This window comes from Euprymna scolopes, chromosome 16 (assembly GCF_053919585.1).
Source record: "Euprymna scolopes isolate OS-2025 chromosome 16, ASM5391958v1, whole genome shotgun sequence".
In the NCBI taxonomy this organism is placed as follows: domain Eukaryota; kingdom Metazoa; phylum Mollusca; class Cephalopoda; order Sepiida; family Sepiolidae; genus Euprymna; species Euprymna scolopes.
The window spans coordinates 126,465,796-126,485,795 of NC_136497.1; positions in this window are offsets into that span (position 1 = coordinate 126,465,796).

A 20,000-nucleotide genomic window follows, 5' to 3' on the forward strand; every position below is an offset into this window, starting at 1 on the left:
AAAACTCAAATTCGAATATCTCATTTTAATGAAATTAAGACCACGTGAAAACCAGGAATGTTTTCCAATATGTTAGCTTCTTGCGATTATATTAGAAAATAAATAGGGAAGAAAGTGTAGCATAACGAAACAAACAGGGGTAAATCTAAGGTCAAAGTTCGACTACGTCATTGGACCAATAGTAAAACTGCAGTGAAAGAACTGAGCAACGATCCTCATTTAATCCCATGCCACGTCGCAACTTCCTGGTAGTTAATTTATCAATTCATTGATTTGAAAATATCGCAATGCTAAATCCGTAAATAATATCGGTTTTAACTGAGGAAAGTCTTTTTTCTCAATTACATAAATAAAAGAATCGATCGAAAAAAAATCTACTCATGACATAATAATTTAAATTTATATCTCGGCTGTTCAAACAGTAAAACTTATATATACATATATATATATATATATATATATATATATATATATATATATAATTTAAAGGAGATTAGAACAATAGTCTAAAGAGCTGAGTGTATTTTAATGTAACAGTGAAATTACTAGTTTAATTAAAATACAGAAAATAGAAAGTGCTCGTGGTAATTTAGATATATAATAAGCTCGATAGTTAAATGTCCTAGAGCTAATTCAATATTAAGTAATATGATTTATAATTTAAAATTTAAAAATTTAAAAAAAATTTTAAATTTAAAAATCAAATTTTAATTAAATTAAAAATCAGTTTCATAAGAAGGAACAACAACAAAATCAATTATCTGTACGATCGTTTCGGAAATCCGTGCTTTTTATTGTGGTATACATGAAGTTATGTAGAACAATTATATATAGTTTTTTGGTAAGCAAGGTCTCCTCATCAGCAAATTTAGGAGGGTTTTTATTGAATTTAAAAGACACCATAAATAAACCTAGCATTAAAAGTAAGGCAGATGAATCTGAAAAAATTGAAATAAAAGGTTTGGATTTAAAATTTATAAGAAAATTAATATGGGTTAGAGATAGAAATAAGTAGAGAAAAATATATATTTTTGAATTTACATAATAAATTTGATTTAAAAAATATATAGAGATAATTACCTTTTAATTTTTCTTTTTTTGAAATCAGGAACTGTGTTTAAAATAGTCATTTAGATGTTTGCTATAGCTTTTTATTTTATTGAATGATGAATTTTAAAAGGGCGACGCTCGTGCAATAAATTGTTTCCGTTAGCGTATTTTTGATTTAAAGACGCTACAGTTTATATATAGAGAGAGACTATTTCTATTACAAGTTTTTAAGGGGAGATAATTGTCATGTGTTCTTGACTTTATTTATTATTTGTTTTACGGGTCTAAGGGAGGTAATTGGTCTAACTTAACTTATTAAAAAATATAATAATAATTGTAATCTATTTTTACTAATAAGTAATTTTTAATGATTTAAGGTGGTTTATATTTATTAAATTTAAACCAACGTTTATGACTACATGTCAGAAGCTCCTGTCTTGAATTTAATAGTTTGGTTGTACTTTTTATATCTTCATATTTTAAAATTTTTAGGGTCTCTTTTGTATATAGTGCTCAAAATGTATCTCCTGGTTTATATGATTTGCAAGTCTCAATTATTTGCCATTTTAAGTTGAAAGAAATATTGCTGTTTTTTAGTTGCCAAATATAGTTGGATAGAGTAGTTTGGTTTGATAGAGAGTTATTTTTAAAAGAATGTTTGTGCGTTGTAATTCTATGTTTTATTAGGCCAGATGTGGAACCAATATATATTACCTCTTGATTGTTGTGATTATTTTCCGTTAGGTCTATTGTTGGATTATTATGTGGTGGGTTGATTAGTAATTGATCGGTAGATTGATTTAAGTTTGTGTTATTATTTAATCTGGTAGTTGAGTTATGGCTGTTAATAGGTTCTTGTAGATTTGGAGTTTTTGATACTGTGCAGCTATAGATAACATTTTTAATTTTACATGAGCCTTGTAGGGGACATTTATTTTTTCTTCTACAGTTACAGTCCGATGTATTTTGTATAGTTGTATTTTGTAGTTTATTAATTTTCTTATTATTAAAGCTAATTATTTTCTGATGAAGGTTAGGCATAGTAGAGTAAGAGACTTTAATTGTGTTCTTATTGAAAATTTTATTATATCTATGGGGGGCTTTAAAGTTCTTATCTAATATTTTAAAACATTCTCTGGCTATGTTTGTTTCTAGGTTTTTGGAATATGGGGGGTTGAACAATAGGATCTCCTTGTGTCTATTCTTACGTTTACGGGTTTTAGTTTGCTGTTTATTTGTATTATTATCTAATATTTGTAGTTTGGTTTTATCTTTTTTTTGTCTCTTGGTTATTTTTCTTAACTCGTATACGGGAAGACATTGCCATATTATATGTTATTACGCTCTTAATAGGTTTATTTTTAATGCAGTTTATGTTTCTATCATTTTCATTTATGAATTTAATTTGTGAATTATATCCAGAGTTTTTAAGGGCTTCATTATAGTATTTTTCATTTTTGGTAAATATTGATTTAGTAGAAGACAGTCTAGAAATTCTTAAAGCGATATTGGGAACTATTGATTTTAATATTGATTTAGGGTGGTTTGATTGATTGTGGACATATAGAAGTGATTGGTTAGGTTTATGATATGGTTCAGAGGTAGAATTTTCAAGATTTAAGGTTATGTCTAAGAAATTAACAATTTTTTTATTAGGGTCGATTTTTATACTAAGTCCATAATTTTTAAATAATTTATGTAGAGCTTTAATTGCTTTTTCATAATTTTTATTAGTAGAATTAGTTATGAAAAGTGCATCATCTCTATATAGCCCTCCTTCAAGTTTGAATTGTTTATGGAGTATACAATGTATTTCATTTTAAAGGAAAAGGCCAACTAGATCAGTGACATGAGTGGAGTCCGTCGATCCCATTAAAATGTTGAAGTGGTTAGGGGTATTTTTCCTGGTCCAATATTTATTATCAAATGTTATTAAAGACTGTCTAGCTATAAGTATTAGTTTAATTTCGTCTTGAGTTATATTAGTTAATTTTCGTGCCATTAATAGAGATTTATAAGTAGGATAGGTGATATAGATTGGTAATATGATTCAATGTCAAAAGAAAGAAATTTAATATTGTTTTTATTTTGAATATTAGAAAACCAGTCGATTACTTGGTTGGAAGATTGCCATAGTGGGTTTTTATTATGGATTTAATTTTGGGGATAATTCTATCTAATATGTTTTTACTAACCAGTCCTATATCTGATTTCGAGGGGCAAATGAGTCTAATAGTAGGGTTAATATTAAAGCTGTGTTTGTGGTCTTTTAAAGTAAATCTCGGGGTACCTGGTACCGTTATTTCTGTGTATTTATCTATTTTAAGTTTAGTTAAAATGTTTTTTGCATCATTATTTATTTTATTTAGTGCTGATTTATTTGTAGTTTTATCATTTTTATTAAGTTCTTTATATATTAGATTTTTATATTGTATATAGTCCATTGTGTAGAAATTTCCAGTTTTATCTGCCGGTACTATGAGTTTATTTTGGTAGCTTATAGAAATAGATTTTGAAAATTTATTTATTTTTTTAAGTGTTGGAGTGATATATTTTTTATTTTTCTTAAATTTAATATTTTTAATCAGGTTGATTAAGTCATTTTCAAAATTTTCAGTGTCTATGTTTCTCTTAGGGTTTTTGTATGTTTTTGGTCTGTAGTATTTCGCTGCTTTTCTTTCTTCATTGTCTTGTCTGAGGATGGTTTCTTTTATTTCTCCAGGTTGGTGGTGCATTGGTTCTGTGGTTTCATTTTGGTAATTATCAAAATGGTAGGCTTTCCATCTCAAGTTCCTTATAAATATATTTATACTTGTAATTAAGCTGGTTATAAAGGTGTCTTTAGGGGGTATGGGGATGCATTTGGTTGATAATTGCAAGTCCTTCTTATGAAACATATCTACAATTACGTATATAAACTCAACCTGTTATAGGGAGTTAATAATTTAAAGGAAATTAGAACAATAGTCTAAAGAGCTGAGTGTATTTTAATGTAACAGAAAAATTACTAGTTTAATAAAAATACAGGAAATAGAAAGTGCTCGTGGTAATTTAGATATATAATAAGCTCGATAGTTAAATGTCCTAGAGTTAATTCAATATTAATTAATGTGATTTATAATTTAAAATTTAAAAATTTAAAAAAAATTTTAAATTTAAAAATCAAATTTTAATTAAATTAAAAATCAGTTTCATAAGAAGGAACAACAACAAAATCAATTATCTGTACGATTGTTTCGGAAATCCGTGCTTTTTATTGTGGTATACATGAAGTTATGTAGAACAATTATATATAGTTTTTTGGTAAGCAAGGTCTCCTCATCAGCAAATTTAGGAGGGTTTTTATTGAATTTAAAAGACACCATAAATAAACCTAGCATTAAAAGTAAGGCAGATGAATCTGAAAAAATTGAAATAAAAGGTTTGGATTTAAAATTTATATGAAAATTAATATAGATTGGAGATAGAAATAAGTAGAGAAAAATATATATTTTTGAATTTACATAATAAATTTGATTTAAAATATATATATATATATATATATATATATATATATTTGGAATTATATATATATATATACATATATATATACATATATATATATATATATATATATATATATATATATATATATATATATATATATATATATATATATATAACTCCAAACGTTTCATAGCTACGAAGAACTGAGTAATTTTATTAAAATGAGCGACCTTTTATAATCCAGTTTTTAAAAGAAAATTCCTCCATACCCACCGCCATTTTTTATGCAATTTTGCCAGCAATGAATGATAGCTGTAAATGCGCGCCCAGATCGCTTACTTTAATGCGCGGTTCAACCAAAAAGTAGACCCTTATATTTTTTGTTTGTTTGTCTGTATATGTTTGAGTCCATTTCCCATGCACTCCGAAACTGCTTGATCGATTTTTCTGAAATGTCACAGACATGTACTTCATATATCTGGTAGTGTTCTTAAATAGGTTTTGAATCGTAATGTTGTCGTTAAGTTTCAATAAACGATAATAAAAAAATCAGATAAAAAAGAAGGAACATGCGATTGCGACCAAAGTGTACGCCTCATGCAGCCTTACATTAGAAGTGCATTTTAGACGTTTTATTACGACAACAGAAGGAAGGCTCGGTATATCAAATCAACAACTGGTTATATGATATGAGAGGTTCGCGTTCAGAATAAATGTGTCTCTTTAGAACAACATCAAGCAATGATATTTGAATGGTTGAAAGCAATTAAGACATAAATGGCGAAAACTAAAAAAAAAACACTAATGAAATTTTAATATTAATAAAAGTTAAAGAATTTCATTTGACATTCCTTCTAAACATGAAATGAGGAAATTTATTTTTTTCAAAATAGATGAAAGACTTTATTTACTCTTTCATCGGTACAAATATGTTCTACGCATTATAATACGGACACATTTCCACATTTCGAAAGTTTTTTTTTGTTTTTTTTACCGCCGCACTGTACATGATTCCAACAATGTATTTTATAGCTATTGGAATAGCAAGCATTTTCAATCAAATACTTGCCAAGTGCAGAATCCAAAATTGCAGTGAAGGAGTTATAGAAAAAAAAACATGTCCTTTAATTTTCTTACTATACATTGGTTGTTACGGATCGGATCAAGAGCGCTCTTGATTAACCAGCATCACAGTGACATTTAAACTGATGCACATCATTATGTAATGATTATAGGGGAAGTTATCCTTATGACGAGAAGTAAAGACAGGTTTTGTAGCATACAACGTACGCGCGGAAACGATATAAGAGGAGTTAATGATGCTCCTAAAAATATATTATTACAAGACACTTTTTTTTATTTTCCCTTTCAAATCAATAGGAAATTTTGAGGAATGAAATATTTTAAGCGGATTTGAAATCAGTTAAATATCTCATTAACCTGCACACACACAGAAACACAAACACAGAAACACAAACAGACACACACACACACGCATATATATATATATATATATTGCAAGGTCTTGTCAGACGAGTGCCATTCCCTGAGTCACTGAAAGTCCATGTACACGAAGGTGACATTTCAGTCCTGCCATCGAATTAACACGCTCAAGCAGACATAATACTGAAGGCGGTCATGGGTACACATACTTATATATGCATACATATATACACATACATACACATACGCATATACACATACGTATCTATAAACATGCAAGCATATATACATATATACATACACTATACAAAATACACATACATACATATACATACATATACATACATATACATACACATGTATACAAACATATACACATATACTCACATATATATATACATATACACACATATGTGTATATACATGCATACACATACATATACCTACATATACATAGATAAATATATATGCATTTATACACATACATATATATTTGCATATATACACATACATATGCACACATGCACACACAAAGATATATACATATATACATACATGCATGTATAAACATATATACATATATACATACATGCATACATAAACATATATACACACATACATATCTACATAGATATGCACAGATATACATACATATACATACACATGCACATATATAAACATACATACAAGTATGCATACATACATTCATACATATTGTGATGGCCGATCAATTATTACATGCTAACAGAATTTCCATCGCGACATGGCTATTTTTTATAGACAAATATCGATTGGAGTATCTGTTCAAAGATGATGTTACAGAGATTTAGCTTTGTACGACAGCTAAGTCTCTCTCTCTCTCTCTCTCTCTCTCTCTCCAAAATGTTGAGATCCAGTAACAAGCAAGAACAGGATAGACAGAAACAAGGCAAACTGCAGACCAACTTAATTAAATTTAAAGTAATATATATATATATATATATATATATATATATATATATATATATATATATATATATCATTATCACGTTGGCACACTGGCCCCCGTCAGATCACAGAAGGTAAACACCCGTCAACCTGGTTATTAAAAATTTGCGAATTTCAGGCGCTGTATATAGGCGGACGTCGACACCTTGCAAGAGTTGCAAAAACCTGAGATCCTCACCCCCTCAAATGGGGATATGCGTGCGACTGGGGACCACTTGTGAATTTCCTACTCCCATGCAACATCCTCCTTTGAAACAAGCCAATTAAACCCGGGTAGTGTTAGTGCCAACCGACACACATACACACACTCACACATATATATATATATATATATATATATATATATATATATATATATATATATATATATATATATATATATAGCTGAATGTCTGTATATGTGGGTGTGTGTCTGGTCACGAATAGTCTCCTATATGGTTGACTATTTTTAAAAAACTGATTCCATATAATGATAGAAGATGTATCGAGACACGGGGATGGGTATGTTTGATCTGGCAGAACGGTGGTTCATTAAAATTGTGGGGTCAGCGTTCACACCTGGTCCACAAAGTATGGAAATAAAAAATTTAAAAATAAAAAAAAAACGTTTACCAGTATTTTGATATAGATGTGCATAAGAATACTTTGATAAGTAAGTTTTAACTTAAATAGTGATGGTATAATAAAATTGTGGGGTCTGCGTTCGCGCCTGGACTCCATAGAATGTAAATAGGCACAAACTTTAATAAAGACTTTTCATATCTATCTGCGAAAGTATAATTTGATAACTATGTTTCAGTTTGAAGAAGTATGGTATAATAGAATTATGGGGCGTTCGTTCGCGCCTTACTTCCATAGAATGTAAATATGTCACAAAGTTTAACAAGGTTTTTTTAATATAGATCCACAGAATATTGTGATAAGTGTTTCAGTGAGAACAGGTATGGTATAATAAATCATGGGGTTTATCTATTTTATTTTTACTTTCATCATATTTTGCTTTGGTTTTGATGCCCCCAAATTGGAAGCTATCTCTTTACAACCCTTCCTTTTCATAACCTCTCACACTTTCATAAATCAGAGTCCATTTTCATTAAGCTGTGTTTGCACCCAGTTAACGACGTGTACTTTTGCTAGTATATATATATATATATATATATATATATATATATATATATATATATGAATATATATATATATATATATATATATTCATATTAAGACAAACTATTCATAATTTTGAATTAAAAACCAGTTTCAAAAGGAGAACAAACACAATCCACTAGTCAAATTATTGTCAGTGAATATTGACAATAATTTGACAAACCTTTCTCCTTTAATAACAAAGTCTACTCATCATCAGAAATAGCGGCGGGACAGTTAAAGACACCAAAATAAAACTAGCATTTAGATTTTATAATGGAGATAAAAGATATATATGTATATATATATATATATATATATATATATATATATATATTATTTAAACAAAACATTTTTTTCGTTTTTTCCTTTTTTTCTTCTAAACCTATTAATAAATTTCTGTTTTACACTATTTTAATTCATTTATTTATCAACAAAAAAAAAACTAATGACTTTTATTTTATCTTTTTTGTTAATATTTGCAGGAATATCAGCCTTAAACACGACTAAAATGCTAGTTTTATTTTGGAGTCTTTAACTGTTCCCTCTCCCCTTATTTTTGCTGATGATATTAAAGTACAAACTTTTTGTCTTATAGTTGTCGGTATTATTTGCCAATTCAAATAAAATTAACACCGTTCCTAAAACGATCGTACAATTTAGAGGATTTTGTTGGTTTTCTTTTTGAAACCGATGCCTGATTCAAAATTATAATAGCTCGAGGAATCTATGCCTATCGAGCTAATTATATATCTACAGTACAATGAGCACTGTTTTCTTTTAATAGTATTAATACATTCACTAATACATTAAAATAAACTCTGCTATTTAGATTCCGGGTCTAGTTTCCTCATTATATATATATATATATATATATATATATATATATATATATATATATATATATATATATATATATATATATATATATATACCAGCATGCGTTCGAGGCGTTGTCCGGGTGTTTGAAGGTGTATGCTGAGAAAAAAATGTATTAATTTAGATCCATGTCCAAGGAACCTATATCTAAAATTTCAAGTGTTTAGACCCAAACTTGTCCGAGGCGTTTGATAGAGTTCTCAAAGGTCAAATCGTTGAACTTTGACCGCTTAACAGCCAAATGTCGGGCCCAACACCGATCATAAAGATTTTCCCAAATCTCAGTACATCAAATTCTGAGTCTGTAGACTAAAGATTTACAGAGTTATTGCGTGGGGAAATTTACACACAGACACACAGACACACAGATACGTTAAATTATGTATATATATATATATATATATATATATATATATATATGGTGTGGAGACGCCCACTAATTAGCATACGTGGGTGAAAAGATATAGATAAAGGTATCAAGTCAGCATGACCGGAGAGCTGTGTTCGAACGCCGGATAGGCAAGACGCATGTGCCGGTTGCTCCATGAAAGACTTTAACACGCTTCTGCCGGACAACCTTCCAACTGCAGTACAGTTGCACCTTTGTAAATATGTATTATCTTTTAGTCTTAATATATTTGTTTTACCTTTACTTTCTGCGTTCGTGCAGACACTACGGTGGCGACGGGATTTCGAAAAAAAGATTTACGCGTGAAAAAATACACTATCAAACTCAACAGTAGTGCGGGAAATACTTACTCGTCAAAGATTGAAAAAAATTCACTCGGAAATTTAATGTTTAAAACGCAGCAACTACGAAATTGTCACCAAGATTTTTTTGTGACTACTTGAACAGGAAATTCAAATCCCGGGACACTTGAAAAAAATGATAAAACAGCAAGCACTTTACTTCAAAGTGCATACGAGAAAAAAAAACTTGCAAGTTGCAGTAACCTTTTCTGCAAAGTGCACTCACGAAAAAAAAGTGTTTCGCTAAAATACCGTGAACTTATTAGGTAGACAGTTTTGAAAGAAAAAGTGTTTTTTTTTTGTCTCAGTGTGCTAAGAAGGGATTTTTTTTTCTTTCTTGTACGTAATTGATAACGTAATAAATCGAATCGGTTGTTCGTAGTTATTAAAGAAAGGAAATTGTAAAAGTGACTGATTTACTAATTTGAAAAACAAAATGGATCTTATCAAGTTATTTGCGGAAATGCAAATGCGTCAACAAGAAAGAGACGAAGTACAGAGAAGAGGTCATCAAGAAAGAGACGAATTACAGAAAAAAGAACTACAAGAAAAAGACGAAAGACAGAATGAACGGCTTCTTAAATGTATAGAACAAACGCAACTTGGTCAAAAAGATTTGTTGGAAAGATTAACGATTAATTCTGCACAGGAAAGCAATACGACTTTTACCAACGCAACAATTGTGAATAGCATAGATGTGACCACGTACCTACCAGAAGAGAATCAAACTTTTGAGGCATACTTTAAGAGGTATGAAGATATTTTCGAAACAGATTGCGAAAGTTGGTCAAACGCAAAGAAAGTAAGTTTATTACTTCGAAAGCTTGGTACCAGTGAACATTGCAAATTTGTTAAGGAGAACGAATCAGTTAGACTTTGCGGAGACCGTAAAACTTCTTAAGGAGTTATTCGGGCCGAACATGTCTCTTTTTCACAAGAGATGGTCGTGTATGAACCTTAAGAAAACGGATGAGCAGGACTACCTGGCATATGCGTCAGTAGTGAATAAAAACTGCGACAATTTTTAATCATCGGAACTTACGACTTCAAATGTTTAATTTTTGCACAGGGGCTAGTTTCTACAAAAAATTCAGAGATCCGAAGACGCGTTCTCGCAAAATTAGAGACAGAACAAAGTCTGACACTGCAAAAGTTAGCAGAAGATTGTCAAATGGCAGTATCACAAAAAAGACTCCAGAGATATAGAAGAAGCAGGAGTGTCGTACATAAGGAAGATTAAAAACTCTGGCAGAATCGCAGGGCAAAGAAAGTGGGAGACTCGTCTAAATCCGAAAGATTATGCGAATTATAAATTCTCAAACTCTAATTACAGAAAATGAAATTACGATTCAAGTCAAAGGAACTATAGAAAATCGGGATCAAGTAATAATTGCGGAAGATGTGATGAAAAACATTGGGGAAAGGATTGTCCTTACAAAAATATCAGATGCTTCAATTGCGACAAAGTCGGACATAAGAGTATTTGTTGCAGAACAAAATATAGAGTACACCAAATGAGAACAAAAGATAAAGAGAAATACAATTTACGAAAATATGTGTTGGTTAATATTTTCGGCAAACAAATAAAATTTCAACTTGATTCTGGAGCAGATTTGTCGGTAATAAACGTTAGCACTTGGAAAAAACTGGATAAACCGACTCTGAAAATGTCAAGTCAGGGTGCTAGAACGGTGACAGGAGACGAAATAACATTCGAAGAAGTCGGCCTCCCCATTAATTTAAATGGCACGACGAAGAAATTGAAAATCTTCGTAATTAAAGAAAGCGAGAATTTATTGGGAACAGATTTTATTGAAAAATTCAACCTTTGGGATAAACCGATGAACGCTTTTTGTAAAAAAAAATAACCAGGTGCACCACAACGTCAGAAAATATTAAAAATGAACTAAAGAACGAATTCCCAGAAATATTCACTATGGGACTGGGAAGATGTAATAAATTTAAAGCTTCGTTCCAGCTAAAAAAAAAAAAAAGGATGCAACAGCAGTATTTAAGAAAAAACGGAACGTGCCGTTCGCCGGATTACACAAAATAGATAGCGAATTAGACAGACTTGAAAGAACGGGCATTTTATCGAAAATCGAAATTAGCGATTGGGCGGCGCCTACGGTGTACGTAAAGAAGAAATCGGAACAAATTCGAGTCTGCGGAGATTTTTCAACCGGTTAAAAATATGCTACAAGATCACCATTACCCTTTACCAACCCCGGAAGAGATTTTTGCCAAACTAAATACTGGGAAAATTTTTTTCAAAAGTAGATTTGTCCGACGTCTATTTTAATATTCCGGTAGAAGAAAAATGCTCAAAGATTTTATGCATTAACGCGCACAAAGGGTTATTCAAGTATAACGGATTACCGTTCGGGATAAAAGTCGCGCAGGCGATGTTCCAGCAACCGATGGACACAATGTTGAACGGTTTAGATTGTGCTTGTGCACACCTGGATGACATAATCATAAGGAGCGCGTCCCTAAGTGAACATATAGAGCGTTTAAAACAAGTGTTCACAAGAATAAACCGGTACGGATTCAGAGTAAAAGAAAAACAATGTGAGTTTTGTCTAGCCGAAATCAAGTATTTAGGACAAATAATAAGTAAAGATGGTCGACGCCCTGATCCAGAAAGAGCGATAGCAATTAGGAACAATCCAGCACCACATAACATGACGACTTTACAGAGCTTCTTAGGCCTCGCGAACTACTACCAAGTATTTATCAAAGGCATGCACGACCTAAGAGCTCCGCTTAACGAAGTATTAAAGAAACACCATGGATATGGACAAAGGAATGTCAAGACTCATTTGAGGAAATTAAAATGACTTTGACGTCAGAGTAATCCCTAACTTATTACGACCCAAAATTACAAATAATTGTTGCGAGTGACGCGAGCTCGTATGGTATATGAGCATGTATACAGCATATCATGCCAGATGGAACGAAGAAACCTATAGCGCACGCTTCAAGGACCCTAATTCCGTCAGGGAAGGCTTACTCCCAAATAGAAAAGGAAGCATTAGGCATTATTTTCGCGGTGACGAAATTCCACCGTTATCTGTACGGAAGACATTTTATACTGGAAACAGACCACAAGACCCTAGTGACTACTTCGGCTAAAAAAAGGGCTAACCAGTATATACGGCAAATCGGTTACTCCGTTGGGGTACGATCTTGCTAAATTATGATTTTCAAATAAAACATCTACGTTCGGGAAAAATAGGTCATGCGGATGGATTGCCAAGGCTTATACCGAAAAGGGATGACACCTTTGAAGAGTCAGTAATTGCAGCTATACGTTCCAATTATAAGGAAAAAACATGGTGGCGAATATAATAAGAGAATTACCAGTCACGCTTACCGATATAAAAAGGGAGGCTGAAAATGACGACGTCATCAAAGACATAAAGAAAAAATTAAGGGAAAATGACGGAAAAACGCAAAGTATATTTTCCTTATACAATGAGGTATTATTATATAGTGAAAGAGCGGTTGTACCGAAAACCTTGCAGAAAAACATCTTACGTGATTTTCATAGAGGACACCCGGGTATAAATAGGATGAAGACACTTATGAGGAGTTATGTTCACTGGCGTAATATGGATGTGGATATTGCATTAACAGTAAACAAATGTAAAGGTTGTGCGTTAGCCGCTAAGGCACCACCGATAGTTCATAAACCTTGGAAAAAACTGACCATCCATGGTCATGCATTCATCTAGACTTTGCTGGACCGATCGAGGGACAATACTACCTAATCATAATAGATAGTTTTTCCAGATGGCCGGAAGTTAAGCGAGTAAAAACCCAACGACAGATAACACAATAAGTTTTCTGCATGAAATATTCGTACGTTTTGGGGATAAAGAGTGAACCCTTCTTATAGAAGGATTCACATGGATGAATGCAGAACACGAAAAAGATTACATAACGAATATATAATCTCCAAAAAATATATTGACTAAAATATTTTTAACGATAAAATTTAACACATTTAAACAGAATAATTTTAGCTACTTCGAAAAGCTGACTCCAGTGTTTGGGTACATTTTTCGATTCTTGCATAATTAGATGCGCTGATAAACTACAGTTATTCAATTTAGCGTATTCACTCCCGATCTCCCTCTCTTTCTCTGTCTGTCTGTCTGCCTGCCTCGCTCTCCTTCTCTCTCCTTCTCTTGTTGTATATATATATATATATATATATATATATATATATATATATATATATATATAATGTGGGATCGATTACTAATCGCTCTCTTTGGTTTCAAATCAAATCGATAATCGGCCGTGATGGCTGAAACACTAATGCGTTCAGATTTGATAGTGAAAGCCAAATCTAATCTGGATAGAGTGCTGAATAATTGCGTTGCTTGGCCGTCACTCGAGGAAATAATGATGTTGTCCACCGCCTAGAGGGACCACTGTGAGTGACACAAATGAGGATACACTTTTAACTGGAAAATTAGCATCGATCTTAGTATTCCATCGAGACCCTTTTACATAGGTCAAGCCACACTCACTTGTCTTGATGTCAATGTTTAATCGAGATGCCCTTTGCTCTGTTTGTCCGTTTCTGTCTGCGGTGTGATAATATTGTTTATATGCCTCGTGCATTGCCCTCTTTTTCGTGTTACGTGTAAAGAAAGATTTGTTTTCCCCTTATGCATGATGGAAAGCATTATTCACAAAGAGACATCTAAACTTTATATACATGTTTTCATCACGAATAACTAAAAATACTAACTTATTATATTTACTATCTAACTGTACATTTCTTAGATTTGCTTATATATACTATTTTTAAAATACGTATAAATATATTTTAATTCATGCAGATTTTGCATGTATTATTATTAGGGCTATGATAACAGCATATTATTTTGCTTATTATCATTCTCACCTAGATATCCATTGATATCTAATATGTTTTTATGTAGATTGAGGTGGTTCTCTGGTGATTAATTTAGTCTAACTCTGCTGTATATATACTCGAGAGTAAAAACAATGAAAAGGATATGCTGTTGTCCTAGCCGTAAGTATTACGATAAAGCGTGCCCTTAAAAATCGATAGGGACACCGACGGATAAAGTATTACAAGAGTTCCTGAAAATATAGAGGATAACTGAGAACCCAAATACACCGTCGAAATTTTCGTCAGCAGAATTAATGTTTGCGAGAAAAATAAAATCACTATTTGATAAATTATAACTTATATAATTATAAATTATTCTATATCATATTGCCGCTAATATATAGTAAAGCTTTTTAAATATTACTTGGTGCCATCAGAATAGAAACCAAAACAAGGTTAGTAGTTACCATTTGCGGATCTCCAACATTTAAAAATCAACTAACGTTAATATATATTTGCGTGTGCGCGGAAAACATTTTAATTCGACATACGACTGCCTAGTTTCAATTTTTTAATACATGATCGCTTGCTACTTACTTTAAACAGCTAATTCGAATTTGTCTGAAATATAACTTGTATATCAAGTTTCAAGTCTGCAGATCAAATATGCCAGAGTTGTTGAGACTGTTTCCCACACAGAAAGAAAGTTCGCTTAAATATATGTATTAACAGGCGTTGCCCGGTCGAAAAATGCGATATTAAAATCCATGCGGATTTCGTAATTCTTATTATAAAACCAGTATATATTGATTTTGTATAGTTTATAGTTATTATAAAACCATTATATTTTGTATAGTTTATAGTTATTATAAAACCAGTATCTATTGAGTTTGTATAGTAACAATTTTCAAAGTTAAAAAAAGATATATATCACTGGTGCACTCAGCAAGAATGGAAACCGATACATTTATCTCACGAAAGTTTGTCGTACCGTTTTATATATCGACAGAAACAAAATTAAGTGACTTTGAGCTGACAACGTATATTTGCGTATTTTCAGAAGAAATAGGGTTAGGCTACTGATTTCTGTCACAATCTACTCATTTCTCTTTTATTTTGACGTTTTCTCCAGTTATTTTACTGGCTAGAAAAACACATGAAAATTTCAAAAAGGATCGAAACCGCCAATCTTAAAGTTCGGAGCCCAGATTGTTAGATAGGAGTTTGGTAAAGGCCATTGTGCCCAAACACAGACGAGGTCATCTGCATATTGTATGCTACAATTGTTCATCTTAATTTGTTCACAATTATGCATGATGTAGAAAATATGAAAATAATCGAACTTAATGAAATCAATCATGAAAAATGCAATCATAAAACTCAATATTTTGTAAATGTCTGTTTTTCAATGGAATATGCAAATTAGTTAACCTCACATATCTGTAGCTGAATATATATATATATATATATATATATAATGTTCAAACAGAAAAAAAGTTTTAATATCACTGCCAGTGCGAGAAAAAAAGCCAAGTTCATTACTGCACATACACAGGTAGCCACACACACACATAATCTGTTTATATACAAACATTATTGGTTACATATGTGCATACATGATCAGGGGATCCTTATTCAGTCCAATATCGCTCCTTTTCCTTTGATGTTGTCTCCTTGAATTAGGATCCCACTGAAACATGTATGCAGATATGTAACCAATAATATTTGTATAATAAAAAAAAAGCTATACACGAGATCTCTACTCCATTGAGCACTCTGTAATAAGCACACGGGTTTCATTAGACTTACTTCTAAGAAACCAACCTATACAACCATTATATATATATATATATATATATATATATATATATATATATATATATATTATACAAACTGCGTCAATCGCGTTATTGCAGATTAGTAAAATATAAATATTTCACTAGATATACGTCACAAACTAAATGCAAATTGTACCATTAAAGTGCTGTTTTAAGGTTAGTTATTTCTCAAAATTGTATTCAAATTCATGCTATACTCACGAAGTTGTGGCATTTTATTTGTTTTCAAGGAACTTATACTGTCCTTCGCTTGAAATGCCCAAAAATTAGGCGACTCGCAAAAGTATTGTATTAAAGATTTAGCTACAGAGCTGGAAAAGGATCCAAGAACCTTGGCCTCATTCTTGAGTAATCCGATCATAAAATCCAGAAAAATAAGTGCACGATGAGAAACCTTTCCGATCGTGATATTTGGATAATTCGTAGGGAAGTCAACCGAAAACCCAAACAGCACCAGTGCTTCCGTTTTTGAAAAAGCTAGAGTCGCGCCATGATCCAGGCAGGCCGGTTACAATGTGATGAATTAGACTTCAAGGAACATCAAACCTCTTCCAAGGCCTCCCTTGAGCAAACAACATAGGGAAAAACGAATGGCTTGTGCCCAGAATTACATAAAAATGGATTTTCAATAGGTTCTATTTAAGGCTGAGGCTACTTGTTGAGGGTCCGGAGAGATGGGCAAAAGTTTGAAACCCAAATGGAACTCCAACCCGTTACATAGTTCATCGCCAACAAGTAGGTGGAGGCATCATGTCATGGGCGGGAATAATTAGGGATAAGTTGGTTGGATCATAGCGAGTGCCAGAGCATGTAGAGCTTACCAGCAATGGTGGCACGGCCTTTTTAGATAATCATTTGTCGACATGGCTATATGACCTACTTTTGTCATGTCGCTTTCAGAATTTTCATAAATAACAATGTACCATCCCATTCTGCTTGGGGCGACTGCAGCCTTCCTTAAATCAATGAGAGTCGTTGGAGAAACTCTCAGGGCCTGACCACCGTGTTCTCTAGACATTAACCCCATTGAATATCCCTTGTAAATATTAAAAAGTGAGGCGGTCAATTTACTTCAAATGATGCCGTGTTGATAAACATAGTTGATATTGCTAGACCCATAACTCCTTTTAAGATCAAACAATTGACTTCCTCGGTGGACAAAAACTTGTTTTAATTTATTCTAAGAAATGGTGGATATGTCGAAAAATAATCAATTTATATTATACTTATACCTAGGATATGGTATAGTTTATTATCCTTTGACAGAAATATATAATAAAAAGTAAAGTTCACAAGACATTGTATTTTTGCACTAAAACAACATTTTAATAGACCTGCAATAAAGCGATGGACAGTAGAAAGACATCGATAAAGAATAAAATATCATAACTTCGTGAATAACGCATGAATTTGAATAATTTTGTATTGGAAATAACTAACCTTAAAGACGTCGTTTGATGATAAAATTTTCATTTTGTTGTGACATATTTATTAAGATACTGATAATCTACTAATCTGCAATAAAGCGATTGACACTGTTTATATCAAAATCTTGGAAACATACAATTACCTTGGCGACATACTACAAGTTTATTTTTATTCCTGATACGTTGTGGAGGAAAGGATATAAATGTATAATATCAACACATTACATTAACACGCAAACACATTGTCACGTAATTGAATGCTATCATATCTGATTATTATGTATGACCGCTGATACATACGCTTAATTTCATTCAATTCTTTTGTTAGCTGTTTCTCGCCTGAGTGGAAAATACTAGCCTATGATGGTAAGGGTGATATGTGAGTCTGACTACTTTTAAATCTCAATTTTTACATTTAGGGGTGCATTAGCCTGAAACACATATGTCCGTTAGTATGAAAATAATTTTTAATATTTTATTTGAAAAAAAATAATATCAGGTTCGTTTGAATAATTAAAACCGATTCCTGTTGGTGTAAAATATGTTAAAACCGCAGCATCTCAGACATCAATGAGCATGGCAAAAAACTAGTTCCTATCAGTAAAAATAAAAATGTGTATAGGTATTTGAAAATATTATATATATATATATATATATAATTATATGTAACAGAAATATCTAATTTATGTGTATCGATTGTTTTAATAAAAATATATTGTAAAATATATTTTACAAAATTTTAACCTACATCATATATATATATATATATATATATATATATATATATATATATATAAACATATATGTGTGTATATATATTAATATATATAAACATATATGTTTGTATATACATAAATATATATATATATATATACACGTTTTATTTTTTATTACCGTATATTTCTGTTAAGTTACATTATTGTTTCAGCTACTTGGCCGTGTTTTTGGCCGTCTGTAGCATCCTCAGACTTTTACAGAAAGGTAACAGAAAGATACGGTAATAAAAAATAAAACGCATATTTGCTCTACAACGGTATTGATCACTTTCTTCAGTTTTTATTAATTACCATTTCCACTATATATATATATATATATATATATATATATATATATATATATATATATATATGTACGTAAACGTTTGTAAATTATATTTCAAATATATTTTCATGAAAAAAGTTATGTTAATATATATCTATATAATATACATATATATATATATATGTCAGCGATTCTGTCGTATTAATTTGTACGCTTACCTAAGCGTTTTATGAGTTCCTATTTAATTTTCCTCCCCACGAGGGCAGAGTTAGACACCAAGGTCGCTGTTTAATTCAGAGCAAGGAACATAAATTTAAAATTGTCTCAGTCGTGAAGGGGTTCTCTTCCATTAACTTCGCCCTCTTTTTTATTAATTTACTCCGCCCTTTTTTGGGTGAGAGGATGTATGTATTTGTTATAAATATTATTAGTTTTATTTATTAAGTATAAGAATACTAATAATAATATTTATAAGCATAGGAACAAACAGCATGGTAGTGATTCTAATTCCATTTAGGGCAATTTTGAATATCCTGCTAACAAACCAAACCGGTACTACCTGCCGTGATGAGCATCTTTAATCAAGCTATGGTGTCGTTCACAGAAAGATAAAATTTACAGAGAATATTATATTCAAATCTGGTTCATGCGACGGAGGGGGATTACATCCAGCGTCTAACATTCACAGAATTAAGCAAGTTTAATATTAGTTAACTTCGGACATCTAAGGGGATCGTATATACCGAGGTGATTATGCCGTGTAATATACTGTTATTTGAATTAAAACATGTATTAAGTATTCTTAGTCAATCCGTCTTAATTGTCGGTGGTCAAGTTGTTTCGTATGTTTCGTTACGGAAAGCCTATGATAAGTATCGAAAATGGATAATCCAAAACTCATGCTTTAAGAAGGAGGGCCGATTTTTACAAAAGTTTACACTTGTATAAAACCGAACACCACAAGTGCATTTGAAAAGTGTCTAAAACACACAAGCAGAAAATCCCAGTTTCTAATATAAACTGTAGATTCTTTTATAAAACAGGGGCGCATTCAAGATATTTGTTTTTCTTTAGAGGCCAAGT